General features: G+C 42.2%; 2 protein-coding genes across 3 annotated transcripts in view; one reads left to right on the plus strand and one right to left on the minus strand.

Moving 5' to 3' along the window:
• The window catches only part of CMSS1 (cms1 ribosomal small subunit homolog), a 179,099-nt gene that overhangs the window by 22,867 nt on the left and 138,615 nt on the right, over window positions 1–17,617 (minus strand). The window lies entirely within an intron of this gene.
• Window positions 1–17,617, plus strand: part of FILIP1L (filamin A interacting protein 1 like) — a 152,909-nt gene that overhangs the window by 810 nt on the left and 134,482 nt on the right. The window lies entirely within an intron of this gene.

Consider the following 17,617-nt stretch of genomic DNA (forward strand, 5'->3'; position numbering starts at 1 on the left):
AGCAAATAATACCATCAGAGGGGTATTAGGTTGTGAGATGTGTGGCATCTGCTACCTCATCCTTTCCCCTTCTGCCACAGACCTCACCACCTCAACCTGACCAGTGATTCCTAGAATAATGTCTGCTCTGTAATACATTCCCAACTAAACAATGCTAGAGACTGCAGTTCTATGAAACAGCTAATATCTCCAAGAAGAAACAAAAAACAAAGCCTTTGCAGCTCTTTATGTAAGCCGTGGCAGTTGAATCAGTTTAAAACAGAGTTTAGTTTTTTGGTGCTGATGTGTCTCAAAGAATCCACTATTTTGGAACTTCACAGCTTTCCATTATGATTTTCACTGCTGTTGATTCTTTAATTACTTGGCTCGCTTGGACCCAAGTATTTGCTCTGAAAGTACAAGGGCAATGCAATGGCACACATGCACACCTGGAAGTCTTTCCTTTCTTCAACTGGGTTTGAACTGCTTTAAGGGCCATGAGCAACAGTTCAGGCATCATTTGTTACCATTGTGGTAGTTCCTACAGAAAATTGTTAAGATGGAGAAATGAAACAGCTGGTATTTAAAGGTCAATGAGTTGCTTGGCACCCAGTCTTCATCCTTTCCAAGGCAAATGAGAATTCAGCAGTGAAACTTCAATTCCAGAATAACAGTTTGATTCAATGCATGAGAGAAGGGTTCCTATAAGGGGATTTCTTCCATAATGCCTCATCAATGGAATATCTTAGGCAAACTACAAAATTACAGTGGACCCCCTTGCCATCCCACCCTCAGATAAGGTGAGAGGGTTAATTTTTTATACGTATGATTGATGCTATGCCTTACTTCTTCCACAACAAAATGAGCAAAGTAAATACTCAAAAAGCTGTGGTGTTACATCTCGGTATTTAATGGGCATATTGAACTTATTATTTAAGTTTACTAAGTGGGCATGCAGTTTAACATAATGTCAAGTATAATCCATTGGTTTACAAATGCTAATCCATTGGTTATATGGATTTTAGCCACTGTAATAAAGCCAGTAATCTTGTATAATAAGGCAATCTTCTTTCCATTTGTGGATCATATAGTAAATTTCTTGTGAACTACCTAACGTCTCCTGAATAAGATAAGATTTCTTTATTGTCATCGTACAAGTACATTGTTGTACAAGTGCAATGAAATTGAATGCCATCCCATAAAATGCTAGCATTATTGCAAAAATGAATGAATGAATGAATGAGGAAGAGGCCCTTGGTGAGATCTTGTATGGCTTTTCTAATGCTGTTTAGCAGCATTACTGAATAAACCTTAACTAGTAGCAGTGTGTGTAGCGAGCTGGAGTTGCCCTCTAGACACTAGCATCACTGCTGCTTACTTGGACAGGGCTGAGATTGGTCAAGGCAGCAACAAGACTGGGACTGTGCAGGTGCATCCTAAGAAGCACCAAGTTGGTCAGGGCATTCTCAGTGCTGTATTAGCACAGCCTCAACCTCACATATTCCATAGTACACAGTGGCGCTGTGGGTTAAACCACAGAGCCTAGGGCTTGCCGATCAGAAGGTCGGCAGTTCGAATCCCCGTGACGGGGTGAGCTCCTGTTGCTTGGTCCCAGCTCCTGCCAACCTAGCAGTTCGAAAGCACAAAGTGCAAGTAGATAAATCGGTACTGCTCCGGTGGGCAGGTAAACGGCGTTTCCATGCGCTGCTCTGGTTCGCCAGAAGCAGCTTAGTCATGCTGGCCATATGACCCGGAAGCTGTACGCTGGCTCGCTCAGCCAATAAAGCGAGATAAGCGCTGCAACCCCAGAGTCGTCCGCGACTGGACCCAATGGTCAGGGGTCCCTTTACCTTTATTATGGAATATGTGAGAGCTCTGAATTCTTCATCTCTCTCACATGAGGCAGCAGAAGAGGAAGAGGTTTGAGCAAAGGGAGGAACACTGAAAGGAAAAAATGGCTGTTTTAAATAATGCTAGGAGTGGGGTGGGGCAGTTTAGAACAATCTTGAGTGTAGCAAGAAGGAGTTTGGAAAGGCTCAGTTGTATTAGCTTTAGGTGTCTGTTTCTGCATTGTACCTATCTCTGCTATTTCTCCTGTTTCTTCTCTGGTTAATACATTTTTCCTTTAAAAAAAACCCCAAACAAGCCCTTAGTGGCTTTAGAAATGGGGTTGGAAAGGTGAAAAGTGAGCTTAGCAGTTGTGTGGGATAGGAAGGGGGAGCACTAGGGGGTTAATGTGAGCGAGTGCTCGGGGAGTTGGGGAGTTGAGCAGCCCCTAGATTTAAAATAAAGAGGATTCTGGTTTTTATTTTTAGAGGAAGGGTAGACACACAGTAATTCATGTGAAGCACATCCATGACACACTGTCAACTAATTCCAGGTTCCTTTCCACTTCTAAGCCACCTGCTACAAAATTCATTTCCAAAATAGCTTACACCAGTCTATAAAGGTATAAAAACTGATACTCACACAAATCATGCCAAACAAATTTAGGTTGTTCTTCCTTTGCTATTTCTGATGCTTACATTTTGTTAAAGTTCTAAAGCAGGTGTGCAACCAGTGCTTAAGGCAAAAATGCTGGATGGTTGTTCTAATCCCAACTCCCTCTAATAGCAAACTCAGCTGCTGCATGCCACCAGGGTTGTAGGTAAAATGAGGCCATTGAGAAACAAGAGGGAGATGGCAGCATAGCTGGGGGAACCCCAAAGTTTGTACAATTTTTTTTTAAGCAACAAGGCGGCAACACCTCCTGTAGTCCCAGAAGGACTCAGCATGCTAAGTAGACATGGAATTTTATATGGCAGTTGGGAAAGAAAGAAAAATGGGCCATGGGGGAAGTGGGATGCTGTGGTTGGAACCCTGAACAGGAACACCCATTTTGGAGGGTATGTTGCAATAATATGTTGTAGGTCCCACTTGCTCCCTGTAATAGGGAACTCAGGTTGGTTGAGTGCCTGTGTTTAGAAGCAGAACAGGAGGTCGCCCAAAAATAGTGAAGTGGCTTCTGCATCCTTGAGTCTAACCTCTTTATCACTGAGCCCAATCCTAGTGTAAACTCTCTCACTCGCTCAACTGTCTGTAACTGTAGCTGCCCAATTTCAAGTGTGGTAGATGCAAAACATGCACTGTACTATGGTCATGGTCAAACACAGCCGCCAGTATTACTGATAAATGACAGGAGTAAATCTGCAATACAGAGCACTAAGAGGCCCAGAGCTACGTTGGAAAGAGTAGTACATTTCCTTCAGTGGTAGCTGATGTGAAAAAATATTTTCAGGGGAGATTTAACTGGAGAATAAATGGCTACTGTCTTTCCAAGCTGGCCCCTCCAAGAGGAACTGCAGCTTGAATGTGACAAGAGTCTGGAATGTCCCTCTAATTTCTCCACATGTTAAAAAAGATTGCGGGTTTAAATAGAGGAGTGTGAAGGACTAGAAAAGTAACAGCAGAAATGCCAGAACTTTGCTGAAGTGCCCTTTCTAAGAACAGTGTATTTCTGGGCTCCTGCACCTGCCGGCGAAGTACAACTTAGGCAGCACTGAGCTATATTGGTATATTTCATTCAGAGTTTCCTTGAAGAATTATTTTTAAACAGCTTCTCAAGTAAGGAGAAGGGTCTCGTTGCATAAGGCAGCCATAAAACAGGTAAAATCCAAATCTCTGTGAATGCAAAGATTAAAGACATGTAGTTATTGTATATATTGTATGTAATACATAGAAGCTATTATTATTATTATTATTATTATTATTAGCCCCACCATCATTATACTCTGAGCAGTTTATGTATAGTTGGTAAAAAGTGAGCTGTAGGGGTTTCTTTTGTTTCTTTTATAACTTAGAAATGAATGCCCTAGTTGTGATGTCGCACAACTGAGTGGCAGAGAGGCGATCTGACAGGAAAAGGCTCTACTCTGATTCGTAAATGCTATTTCGCATTTGCAAGTCAGACAGGATTGCATCCTTTATCATCACTACCTCTAACTGCAAATGCAGCCAGTGACTGCCAACAAGGTTCTAACCAACAGGAACCCAGTGGGAAACAAGAGGGAAGTATCAGCATGCTCAAGGAAACCCAAAACCTTTGCAAAAGTACAAATATATTGAGGGTGAGAAAATCAGAGGGGACAACCACCCTGAAAACAACATGAGGTTCCAGAAAGGAAGGTGGCTCACAGGCTGAAAAATGTTTCCTACCTCTACTCTATGAAATCAAGCAAAAAAGGGTCTAAGGACTGGATACATTCTTGCCTTAGCATCCAAAAACAAATGCCAAAACCTGTCTCACGATAACTTGCCTGGCTTAATTTCTGTCTCTGTTTCCCAGGGAGCCCTGAGAGGCCCCTTATCTGTGAAGTGGTGTCATCATATTGTGCTGATGAGTAAATCTCCCAAGGTTGCAAACTCTGGGAGTGCCCTTCGGCTGCGGTTCTAGCGAAGTTTATGTTCTCATGAGCCCAGAATGAAATAATAGGTTAAAATAATTGTTTTGGGACAATTTACAGCAATGTCTTGTGGAGCGTATTTAAACCTCTTTCAAACCTCAAAGGTTACCAAATTTTCTTTTGTTATTTAATCACGCCTATTAAGTAGGCTCTCAATACTCATTTCTGCTATAAATCTGCATGGTGACGTAGCTGCTTAAACGCTCTGTATAAATTCAATTGCCAAATCCTTTTTTTGTTTTGTTTTTTAAGTTCACATTTTATCAAAGGAACATTTAATTTCCCATTTTAAATAAGAGCTCTTTCCAAACCTCAGAGCTTTTAAAGAATTACTTAGGGAGCTGTTACTCAACTATTCATTATGTCATAACAAGGCACACATTCAAGGGCCACCACTAACTTAGGCTGTGTCTTTACTTGAGCATTACTCAAGGGCAGAGCTGAAATGAATACACATTGATGCCAAGCACCCTAAAAATGTACACAATAGTCCGCTCTCATCTTCTTCGTCTCCCTTCCCATCATCTGCAGTATGGGGCAGAATTGGACACCTAATGTCAACTTAGTTAAGTATATCAGTTCACAACTGAACTGCATCATGTTGTGCCTGTTTCAGCAAGTACGGTAAATATGTTTCTCGGAACATACAACTTAAAACACAACTTCCCTATCCTTAGGGGAAGGAATGTGGTGCACTAAGAGAGAATGTGCTTTGAACGTGGAAGTCTCACATTCAGTTTGTGGAATCTCTAGGTAGAGCTGGGAATTGTATTCTAAAAAGATAAATAAATCTGAATCCCAGGACACTTTGGTCATGCCATTCTGTTATCTGAAAGGGGTCATCATGGGCATCAGCATGCGTGGTAAACTGTTTCAGTTGTAATAAAAAGATAACCCATTTCAGTTGCAAGGTGGATTATAAATCTTTTTGTAAGGGCTTATGTGATCATACGGATGAACATCAGTTAAAAACTGACCAACATAGTTAAGTTAGAGAAGGCGAGCAGCAGGGAAACAAAACTACTTAAAACAGTAGAGTGGGAGACACAATACCTGAACAGGAATCATTTTTGTTTTGTTTTTGGCTTTCTCCTCTACTGATTGTAAATTTAGAAAAATGTAGTAACTACATTTAACTAGTAACTAGTGCAGTAACTAGTAACTACTAGTAATTACTCTTTATATGTATTTTCCACTTTTGTTTTCTTAACTTGCCCTATATTATTAAGGGAAAATAAATGTAGCTTAGAGGTAGAGTACCGGGTATATGTTTTGCATGCATAACAGGTTCAATCCCTGGCATCTCCAGGTAGGGTTGGGAACTGGATAGCCATTGCCCGCCAGTATTGACAACATGGAGCTGGAATAACTTAGTTTATAAGGCAAGGTTTCTGAATGTTTAAGAATGTTGTCTGTTGTTATAACTTTAAATTAGATTATACTTCTTTGAAGAAGTTGTGTCTATTTTCTACAAACTAATTTAAAATATCATTTTACCAATGGAAGATGAGAGAAAGATGCAGCCTGGGGGGAAATCCTATTTCTTGCCAGCCATTTCTCTAATTTTCCCTGCTCCAATCTGACAGTGCTATGAATGCGATAGGCTACAATGGGATTTCCACTAAATAGTGTTCTACAAGTAATTGCTCATGGAACCAGGGCTTAGAGAGGATTGAGAGTGCAAAGTCAAAATAGCAAAGCATTGAATTACTGCGGTAGGACGTGGTACTACCTAGCCTTCCTACTTAGAAGCAGTTTCTGCAGAGGTTTGCAAGCTCCAGCATTCAGATCCCCCCTCCCACATTGCACTTCCAGCTGAGTGCTTAGTTCAAATTTCAGAGTAGCTGAAGTGATGCATTTAACACCTGCTATTTATGTTCAAGGTTAATACAAGGCTTAAAACATAACAATGTTCATGGAACCCACTGATCTACCTGCCCTAGGACAATGAACAACAGTAGGAAATCCCCACCATATGGAGAGGTCAAAAGCATTGACCTCATGTGCTTAGGATGCCATGCCCAACACACACAAAATGCTTTCATCTTGTCCCTCATAGTTTTCTCCGTCTCTTGTTTACACATCACATACACGTGAGCTGTGGTAACTTCTGTATTGCAAAAGGCTTGACTTGAAGCAGACTAAGAGTCATTCAGGAAAATCTGCTGGTGTTAACTGTGCCACAGCTCAGGTATGAGCCGATATTACAAGAAGATGCTTGAGAATATTCCAGAACAGTAATTGGTTGCTTGGTAACGGGAAGGTTGCTTAGCTATGAATAGGGGATGCCTTCAGTTATTGATTCTCAAAGTGGGGAATGAGCAACACAGAGAGGCATGCATGCTACCCTGAACTTCTGGGATGAAAGGAGGAATATAAATGTACTAAATAAATAAATAAAAATGGGGGGGCATGGGCAAGCTCCAGAGAAAGCACAACCTTCCTTCCTTCCATTTCTTTCCCATCACGACTAGATCATGAGTCAGGAGGACAATGTCACTGTACTGTCTTCTTCACTAGATGGACCAGAGTTGACCGCTGTGGTGTGTTGTACACTTCGTGTTGTCAATGGAGCTACGCTGTTCCTCCACCCACCCTCCCTAGTCATCCCTATGGACCAGAGATGTTAAAGCTGTGAGCCTCAGTCTAATCACAATGTTGCAAGGAGCCAATCAGCCAAATATGACCCGTATGACCTCTGTCCCAAAGCAGAACCACCCACCAATGACTCTGCAGATCATCCAACAAAATCCAAACAGGAAGCCACAAGCCATCAAGTGAACATATAAACTTGCTTTTATATTGAGACAAACCACTGCTCCATCTAATCCACTACTGTTGACTCTGACTACGGCTCTCCAAGATATCAGGCAAATGTTGTTCTCCACACACACACTTGCATTCTGTCCAGTGCCCAAAAGCCAAGCCAGGTTAGGCAGAAAGGAAAACAGATTAACAAAACCAAAATCCTACCAGAAAAGATGTCACAAAGGGTAAGCAATATATTCACCCAACTTTGTTTTGAACCCAGAAAATTGGTAGCTAACACAAATACATGAAGACAGACCCAGGACTAAAGTGGCAGAGCAGAGTAAGAAGGGGTAGGAGAAGCTGAGGAAAGAATTACTCTGTTCCCTGTTGCTTGAAGAGAAGCAAGGATTTACAAACAGCAACCAAACCCTCTCTCCAGCAAGCCAATTACAACACTTTATTGTTACGATAACAAAAAGGGCTTCGGGATCTGACAGTACCACCCCAGCAATCTAACCTAGAACAAAGAGACCTGCATTGGCAGTCGCAACAGAACTGGACTCTTAATTTACTTGTTATAGGTTAGTTATATCACTTAGCTGCATAGACTCCTTGCAATGCTAGGTTAGAAGTAGCTTTTTTTTACAAGTTAGCTTAGCATTGATTCTAGTCACCTTGCATAATCACAAAACAAGTACAGTATTTTACAAGGTGAAAAAAACTCTTCCTACTAGAGAACAGCACCAAAAAAAAAAAAAATCATTAATTTTTATAAGGAAAGGGTGTCCGGTGTATATGTGGTGGATAATGACAATTCCAGACCTTTCTGCAGAAATTATTAGCTCAGTATGGGAACTCTCAACCCCTACAGATTAAAAAAGGCTTTCTATTGTCTTGGCATAACAAGTTTTGTGGGGTTTTTTTTAATCTGGGGATTAGTGTCTCCTTTTCCTATAAACAAAACCCACAGACACTGTGCAGAAATGTTGCTTTAAAATGTGTGAAACGTACTGAGGTTTGCCAGCTGAACCTTGTGGGAAGGACCTGCATGATTTACTCCGATGCACACAAAGTATTTAAGCCATTTAAATGGAGAAACAACCTAGAGCCGTATCCTGCAATATGGGAAATATCTCCTCCACCACTATACACATCTTCCTTTGGGACCTTTCTACTGGCTCTAAGCTGCAGAATCTTAAGGACCATAACCTTCTTAAAATAATAGACGTGAACTTGTGCCCTCCAAAGAACCGCACTGCAAGAGGTAAGAAATGCAGACAAAGACGCAAAACAAAACCCTTCTGGAGAATTTAGCAGCAATTTATTCCTGTTCTATTATTCAGTAAGACTATTCAGTTCTATCTATCCATGAGAGTCTTTCCCCATTGCGAGCAGCAGATACAAGGGCAATTCTGCTTAGGATCATGATGGAGGCAAAGGGTTAAAGCTGCATGCCTCCCCCATGCCATTGCCCCAATCCAGCTCCCCCAATCCAGCTGTTAAAGAAAATACAACTGCACAGTGCCAAACTATTCAACAAGTGTCATGTCTCATTTGGCCCATAGCTTTTGACTTGAATTGGGGAGAGATCTAGTTCAAATCCTTGTTCAGCCACAAACCCTACTGGATGGCCATCTCTAACTTGTTGTGGAAATGAAAGGAGATCAAAGTCTTGAGCTCCATGGAGGAAGAGTATTGTAATGGCGGATTATTATATGGTCCTCTAAATAAATGCAGAAGTTATATAGAGGCAACACCTTAGGTTATTAAACTTTGCTATTACCCTAACTATGATCAGTTTAAGTCAGGTCCACGCAACTTGTGTGTCCCTTAATGCAGTCTCAATAGGCCTTTGTGGCAGTCCACCTGAGCCTTAACAAACCTCCTGTTTTGTGACCTGCTTGGGAATCCAAAAACAAAGAAGCTGTTGAGTACCTGACAGGCCACAAGTTATGCAGGCCTGCTTGAAGCAGTAACCATCAATATATAATCAACTTCTCACACAACCCCAGCTGGGGTGACCAAGGAGATAAGAAGCAACCATTCACCACCTATCATCACCAGCTTCATCTGTATGTGTTATCAAAACTAATTGTAGTGACCCTCTACACATCAACTCTCTTAGTCAAGCAGAAAACTTTACACAGTGGGAAAGACTGCAAAGTAAGATAGAACTTGACAGCTCTATCCTTACCAGGTAGAAGTAACACTACAGAAGCAAAAGCTTGCATGCTGTTGTGCTTGTGGAGATGAATAGGACCTGCTGTCTTGTCAATGTCACCGTGCACAAGCAGCCATTTTTGCAACTGATAAACAGCTGACAGTAATAAACCAGGACAGTATTAAGTACACAAGGTGGTCAGAAATGCTTGGCAGAGGTCAGCTGATAATTGCATCATCTGTCAGCAACTACAGGAGCAGATCAATGCATTATTGGGTGACATTTGGAGGCTAACATCCCCCAAGAGAATATCAGTTTCCAAAATGTAACCGAACCTCAACCATTTCAACCTTGCATGTGAATAACTATTATGTAATTGTGCAACCATTCACCAAGAACTTGCATTGCGAATGACAAGGTGCTATCACGACAATCTTAACCTGGAGCAAAAAAAAATGCTTTTAGATTATAATTATAATGAAATATTATACCTGAAGGAGAATAATTCCACCCTATCTCACCAGGAAAACAAGTCCGTAAAAATGTCACACACTGCATTCTAAAACAGTTCAAGAAAGCATTATATGAACTATTCAAATCATTGGAGTTGTTGGTGTTTCTCACTAAGCCATTGTACCACATATTAGTACAATTTATCCTTCTTTCATCAGTCACCCTACACTGAAAGTTCAGCCCAAATCTATCCAATATTATACTGTGTGGGCCCAGTAAAGGTAAAGGTAAAGGGACCCTAACCGTTAGGTCCAGCTTAAGAAGAAGAAGAGTTTGGATTTGATATCCCGCTTTTCACTACCCGAAGGAGTCTCAAAGCGGCTAACATTCTCCTTTCCCTTCCTCCCCCACAACAAACACTCTGTGAGGTGAGTGGGGCTGAGAGACTTCAGAGAAGTGTGACTAGCCCAAGGTCACCCAGCAGCTGCATGTGGAGGAGCGGAGACGCGAACCCGGTTCCCCAGATAACGAGTCTACCGCTCTTAACCACTACACCACACTGAGTAGCCATTAAATATGACACGTGGACATTTGCATTGGGAAGGATTCCTCTCATAGTAGATGAGTCTGACAAATCCCCTCTGCTCCTCTTTTTCTTAGAATAGTCATATGTATGGCTATCAGCTGTGAAACCAAAATTCACATTGAAAGTATGTGTAACCTTAAACCTTACTACAGATACTAGAACTGTTTTAGAACTTGGATAATGTTTCATCACAGGGGGTCATAAGCAGGCATCCCCCAAAATAGATTGATTTTTGGGCTAATACCAACCCATGTCTACATCTGGCTCCCTCCTTTGACTTACCTTATACAGTGGCATGCATTTGACTTTCCAGATCTGTGTTACAGGAAATTATGTACACAACACACAAACATACAAACTGACAACAGCTGTGCACCCATAGTTGCTATTGGTTTGTTGTTGTTGTTGTTGTTGTTGTTGTTGTTGTTGTTGTTGTTGTTGTTGTTGTTGTTGTTGTTAAAAAATCACCTTTCATCCCAAAGGATTCCAGGGTGGTATACAAAAGATTCCATAAAATGAAGTGCACTACAATACTACAGATATTAAATCTAAAGGCCGATAACTACATCAGCTCTTCGGCTAATCTATCCTCAAAGGCCTGAGTGAAAACAATACTTCTTCCCTTGATGTTAGGAAGCTGGCAATGTGGGGGTCAGCTACACCTCCAGTGGAAGGTAGTTCCACTTCCAGAGTGCCACAACAGAGGAGGCTCTGCTCTGTATCACCGCAAAATGTGCCTTAGCTGTCAATGCATAGGTAGGCTAACTAAGGCCCGGGGGCCGGATCAGGCCCAATTGCCTTCTAAATCCAGCCCATGGACGGTCCAGGAACCAGTGTGTTTTTACATGAGTAGAATGTGTTCTTTTATTTAAAATGCATCTCTGGGTTATTTGTGGGGCATAGGAATTCATTCACCCCCCCGCCCCCAATCTGAGGAACATTGGACCAGCCCCCTGCTGAAAAAGTTTGCTGACCCCTGTGTCAATGGGACCACAGGGACTTTCCTGCAAAACTTATGGCTCAGGCGAGCAGATAGTGGTCATAGCACTACTTCAAGTACCGTACATGGGTCAGAGAGGGTTTTATAATCCAAAGTCAACACCTTAAATCGGGTGTGGCAGCAAAACAGTGGCACGGGGGGGGGGGGAATCCCAGTGGAGCACTCTGTCCACCTCTGATTTGCATCAACTGGTATTCAGAGGCAAATGCTTCTGATAATGGAGGCAGAATATAGTCCTCATGGCTAACAGCCATTGATAGCTCTGTCCTCCGCAAATTTGTCTAATCCTCTTTTAAAGCCACCCAACTGAATTGAACAGAGAGAGCCTGGGAACACGGGAGCTCTGTATGCGAAAGGAATTGGCTCAAGAGTGGATTTTCCATTACAGCAGATACTCAGTTGCTGCATCTGACAATTAAGTTGTAAGAAGTGCTCTTCCTTCAGCATTTAAAGTTTGATTAATGCTTATTCCGTGAAAACAGAGAATGCCACTTACAAGCGCCAAGATTCACCACTGTCTTTTTTCATGTGTATAATGTAGTTGAGTCTTTTGTTGGAAAGTGCATACTTGGACCGACTTAACTGCAGCTAATACATTAGCCTTAATGTAATAATTAGTACACTCGCATTTAGCTAAAATTCCTCAAGCACTAATGGCTTTTAAGCCCCGCCCAACAGACCTCTGTATTTACATGCACTATTACCCACATTCTAAAAGTAAGAAACGGTACATGTAATGACGAGCTGGTCAAAGACTCCAGATAGATCTTTATCAGCTTGTAGTTAATTATTATGAAGGGGCATATGGAACTAATTTAACATAATTTTCATTTTCAGACAGGCCAGCTCAGCTAGAACCATAAAGACACTGCCTAGGGTAAATGAGTAATTATCATCACATCATCTACCAAACTATGCAGCCATTGCTCATGCTATGTTGGCTGGATGTACACTAGCTCACGTCAATGGCATCCTATTGACTTCAATGGTATTACTTCTGTGTGTAATAGCAAACCCAGTGGTTACATATAACAACAAAAAGTGCCCTTTAACAACACTCTAAGGCAGGCAACAGGCATGGTGGGCAATCAAATTTAAAAGAATGGGGCTGAGTCAAGAAACCTTGAGAAAACTAATTATAGAATTACTAGTGCTTTAAACGTGTTAAATTAACGGGCGCTAGAACATTCCTTCCGGAGTCTCTTCCATCGCTCTCTCTCCTCCGTCGCTTCGCTTCCGCCCATGCTCCCTCGGCTACCTTCTAGTCTTCCGCCTGGCCGCGCTCGCTCCCGCCATGGGTCCCCCCGGCTCCCTCGCCGCACGGCCTTTCCGTTCCGCCCGCCGGCTCCCTCTCTGCCTTGCCCGCCATGCTTCGTGGCTGGGCCGCCCCCAGGAAAGAGCCGCTTGGGGGTTTCTGCTTGATCCCTCGGAGATCCCGGGGCCCCTGCGCTCCCTTGCTCCCACCTGGTAGGCGCCATAGTTGCTCTCGGGGTCACTGAGCGGCACGCGGCGCCCGAAGTCTCTGCGTTCCAAGTCCCAACGGCTGTCTGTGGGGCACATGCGCAGTAGCGCAATCCCACGGACACAGGGACTGGACGCAGAGACACTTGCACTTTATTATTGTAGATAGTGGTGACAGTCGCACATCAGAAACTAAGAACCGAAAAGCAACCAAAGCAGCAAGAAGTTTGTGTAAGAGCTGCATAAAACCTGATTCATTAAACCAAATCTGCCTTGAATAATTAAACATATAGTTAAGGGAACTTAGGCAAAATGTTTGCGAGGCAGGGACACAAACACTTCTCAGGCATTCTGATTTCAAATACAGTAAGCCCACAACTTACATGAGGTTATGTTCTGGGGATCGTGCTTAAAGCTAAATTTGTGTATAGGCAAAACACACTGGGTTGAATTGCAGGTGGGATTACCAAAGTCTTTTTTCCTAGATGCCCACCCCCATTCATTCATTCATTTAGCCAAGCGCTTAAAGCAGAATGTGCACAAGGTAAATGTGTGTAATTTGCAGGCTTACTGTACCTGAAAACCTGTTTCTGTTTACAATAATCAGCGTGGGTACATCTTTCTTTCAAACACACTTTCTTTGAAGGAAAAGACTTACTTTTACTGCATTACTGTGAGCATAAATAGCATTTATTTATTTAATCTACAGTGTTGCCCCGCTAGACGAAAATAATTCGTTCTGCGAAAATTTTCGTCTAGCGGGTTTTTCGTCTTGCGGAGCGGCAATGACAGCCGCGCTCCGCAAAACGAAAAAATAAAAAAGACGAACATTTTTCGTCTTGCGAGGCAGCCCCATAGACTTTTTCGTCTAGCGGGGCAGCCTTCCGCTAGACGAATCCCTTCGTCTAGCGAGGCATTCGTCTAGCGGGGCACCACTGTATTAGATTTATATACCACCTTTCTTCACCAGATCTCAGGGAGGTTCACAGAATAAAAACCCTATGAGGTACCGGTAGGTTAGGCAGAGAGAAAGTGACTGTCCAAGGTATCTCTGTGAGGTCTGTGGCTGAACTGGGATTTAAGCCTAGTTGTCTCTGACCCAAGTTTGATATTTCTACCCCATGTTGGCTGTCTCATGACAGCACGTAAATACTCCACATACAGTATTGCAAGGATCTCTTTAGAGAACCTCAAACAATCTATCATGTTTTAAAATTAATGTATTTTCAATTAGCAAACTTGATCCGTTCTTTCATCTCCAGGACGATGACATGGCACATCTTCAATTTGCTCTTGTATAACTAGTTCAGTGAAGGTCATTGACTTGGCAATAACACATTACTTCAGAGCCATCCAAGAGCAGGAAACAAGAGACTTGCTGACTATTTGCTACCATAACGGCACCTTAAAATATCTCATAGCAAAGCCATGTGTTGTTGGTTAGAGGTGAGACCATTTGTACAACCCTAACCTTAAGCACTGTTCTTATTCCACCAACCCCTCAAAATAGAGTGCAAATCTATATTTGGATCTGTTCAAGATGAATAAGCGATTTCAACTTTTTGATGGCTAGCATCAATTTGTTTTACTATTGCTCTCCTAGTAAAAATGGTAAAGCATTTTTAATAGATCAAATGGCTTTCTATCAATGGGTGAATCTGTTTATTATCTAATTTAAAAATGCCAAAGGGGTAGCAAAATGGGGGGGGCACCGTAAAGGCTAACATAAAACACTAAACTATGGTTTGGCATTACTAATGATAAGTTGTAGTGGGCTTGATCACGCCCATGAATGTTATGCTGTTAAAGATTTACAAAGTGTGTTCAAGAAATACAAAGCCTAGAATGTTATCCTCTTAAAATCACATTTTTGCTCTACTGTGTCTACATTGTGTTTTCATGCAGTTCCAGATAAATCTACCTCCATGTTCTAAGATTCTATTTCAAAAAGCTGGAACAATGCCATTTATAATCTACGAGACAATATGAAAAACAGCTAAGAAACAGTATATTTGAGGGACACAATTCTGATCTCATGAAGGGCAGCAGGTAACACAACTGAGTTCAGCACTGCTGTCAGCATAAAACAGAGTATAACAAGGCACTTGTGTTGTTGTTGTTGTTGTTTTTTAGTCATGTCCGACTCTTCGTGACCCCATGGACCAGAGCACGCCAGGACCCCCTATTCTCCACTGCCTCCCGCAGTTTGGCCAAACTCATGTTGGTAACTTCGAGAACACTGTCCAACCACTTCGTCCTCTGTCGTCCCCTTCTCCTTGTGCCCTCAATCTTTTCCAGGGAGTCTTCTCTTCTCATGAGGTGGCCAAAGTATTGCAGCCTCAGCTTCAGGATCTGTTCTTCCAGTGAGCACTCAGTGCTGATTTTCTTAAGAATGGATAGGCTTGATTTTCCTGCAGTCCATGGGACTCTCAAGAGTCTCCTACAGCACCTTAATTCAAAAGCATCAATTCTTTATGGTCCAGCTCTCACTTCCATACATCACTACTGGGAAAACCATAGCTTTAACTATACGGATCTTTGTCGGCAAGATGATGTCTCTGCTTTTTAAGATGCTGTCTAGGTTTGTCATTGCTTTTCTCCCAATAAGCAGGTGTCTTTTAATTTTGTAACTGCTGTCACCAGCTGCAGTGATCATGGAGCCCAAGAAAGTAAAATCTCTCACTGCTTTCATTTCTTCCCCTTATATTTGCCAGGAGGTGATGGGAACAGTGGCCATGATCTTAGTGATGTTGAGCTTTAGACCATATTTTGCGCTCTCCTCTTTCACCCTCATAATGAGGTTCTTTAATTCCTCCTCAACTACAGCCAATATTCACTGTGCCTAACTGCTATATTAGCAACACATGCACTATCTTAAAAGGTTTTAGTTATTTTGTAATGAGGTAATGTTTCCTCTACTAGCTTAAAACTTTCTGTCATGCAAACAGATTAGATTTTTACTCTTGGAAGGCATTAGGAAGTATCTGCATTGACTCATCTGCACTGATAATATATGCTCATCATCTTTTTAAATTGTTCTGATTGTACAACCTGTGAGGGCATCAACTTAGAAAGAGTCTTTGGGAAAGGGCAAAGCTATGACAAAGGACCTTCTCACTCTGTGCTAGGTGCAGAGAGAGATGCATAGAAACGCTTTGAGATGTAAGAAGCAAAATGCTTCTGTATCTTTTACGGAACCAGCTGAAGTTGGGGGTCGAAAAAAGAAGTCCTTGAACATTTCAACCCAAGTCAACTGAAGCTGGAGTTGAACAAGATTAGACAACAGTACAAATTAGAGAGGCAGTGAAGGATAGGCGTGCCTGGCGTACTCTGGTCCATGGGGTCATGAAGAGTCGGACACGACTGAACGACTGAACAACAACAACAACAACACAAATTAGAGATGCTCAAAACTCCCCCCCCCCTTGATCCAAGAAGTAGTTGGCTTAATTTAAATGCAGAATAAATCACACATCTCTAACTAGAAGACTATGAGATGAGCCCTCCTAGGTCAGATCATAAGTTCATCTAGTCCAGCATCCTGTTCTCAAAGTGGCCAACCAGATGCTTATGGGAAGTCCTGAGCATTAAAAGCACTCTCCCCACACATGATTTCCAGCAACTGATATTCTAAGGCATATTGCCTCTGTCAGTGGAGGCAAAACACATGCTTTTCATGCTTAAGTTACCAGGTTCAATCAGAATTCATTCTGAACCAAGTATGAAAACATATTATTGCGAGTCAATGACCCATCACCCGCATGGATTAAATAAAACACACGGACACATGATTTTAGGTTAATGGGTAAAATAAGGCCACAACTTTATTGGTTACATCATGTGAGTGGTATTGGCTTAGGCATTGGACAAGAGCGCAACACCAGACTTCACCCCATGGGGGGGAGTCACTTTAGGGTTAACAACCAGTGGGAGGAGCTTGTTGTTGCAAATTCAACTGGAAGCTTCCCCTGACGTCACCGGGGGTCGTGCCATGGCCCTAGCCACTAGCAGGGCATCGGACAGGATCCACGACTGCCAGATCCCTTTAAAGGAGTACCCCTAGGAGGTAGGTGATGGCTGCAACCTGACCTCCAACACACCACACATATTACATCACCTATTGAATATTCCGATGCAAGCAGGGAGCAGAATGAGTAAAATGGCGTTTGCCGGGCTGCTTGAATGCAGCCAGACACTGCCGCCCTGCTAGCCCTATTGGCTGGCTATGGGGCATGATACGGGAGGAAGGAGGGGCTAAGGCAGGGGGTTGAACAAGCCCCCCCACAGGCAGGAAATGGCTCCTGCTTGCAACCCCTCCCCTCCGGAAAGAGGAGAGGCTTTGTGCAGGTGTGTGTGTTTAATATATATAATTTACCAAAAAAGCAAAAAACATCTTTTTTGAATCATTTAGTTGGTAGTTAATAGTAACACTAGTAACACTAGTAACAACAACAACAACAACAACAACAACAACAACAACTGCTCAAATGGGATCATTGTTATTAACCCACATTACACAAAACGGTAACACCCTATCGAAAAACCGGTGGAAGGGATGCTTAAAGCCTATAGGAGAACAGTACACTTTGTAGATAGGCTTAATAAAACAAATTATGCTATCAACATGCTATTAATATGTTAGGCAGAGTCTTGCTTAAGTATCAGATGCAATTATTTGATCATGTTTCTCACTTGCTTTGGAACTCCAGTAACATTTGATTATATCCTGGTGCATTAAAAGTGATGGCATAGTCTAGGAATTCAACTGAAATTGAACAGACCTG

The sequence above is a fragment of the Lacerta agilis genome, chromosome 4 (assembly GCF_009819535.1).
Source record: "Lacerta agilis isolate rLacAgi1 chromosome 4, rLacAgi1.pri, whole genome shotgun sequence".
NCBI lineage: Eukaryota > Metazoa > Chordata > Lepidosauria > Squamata > Lacertidae > Lacerta > Lacerta agilis.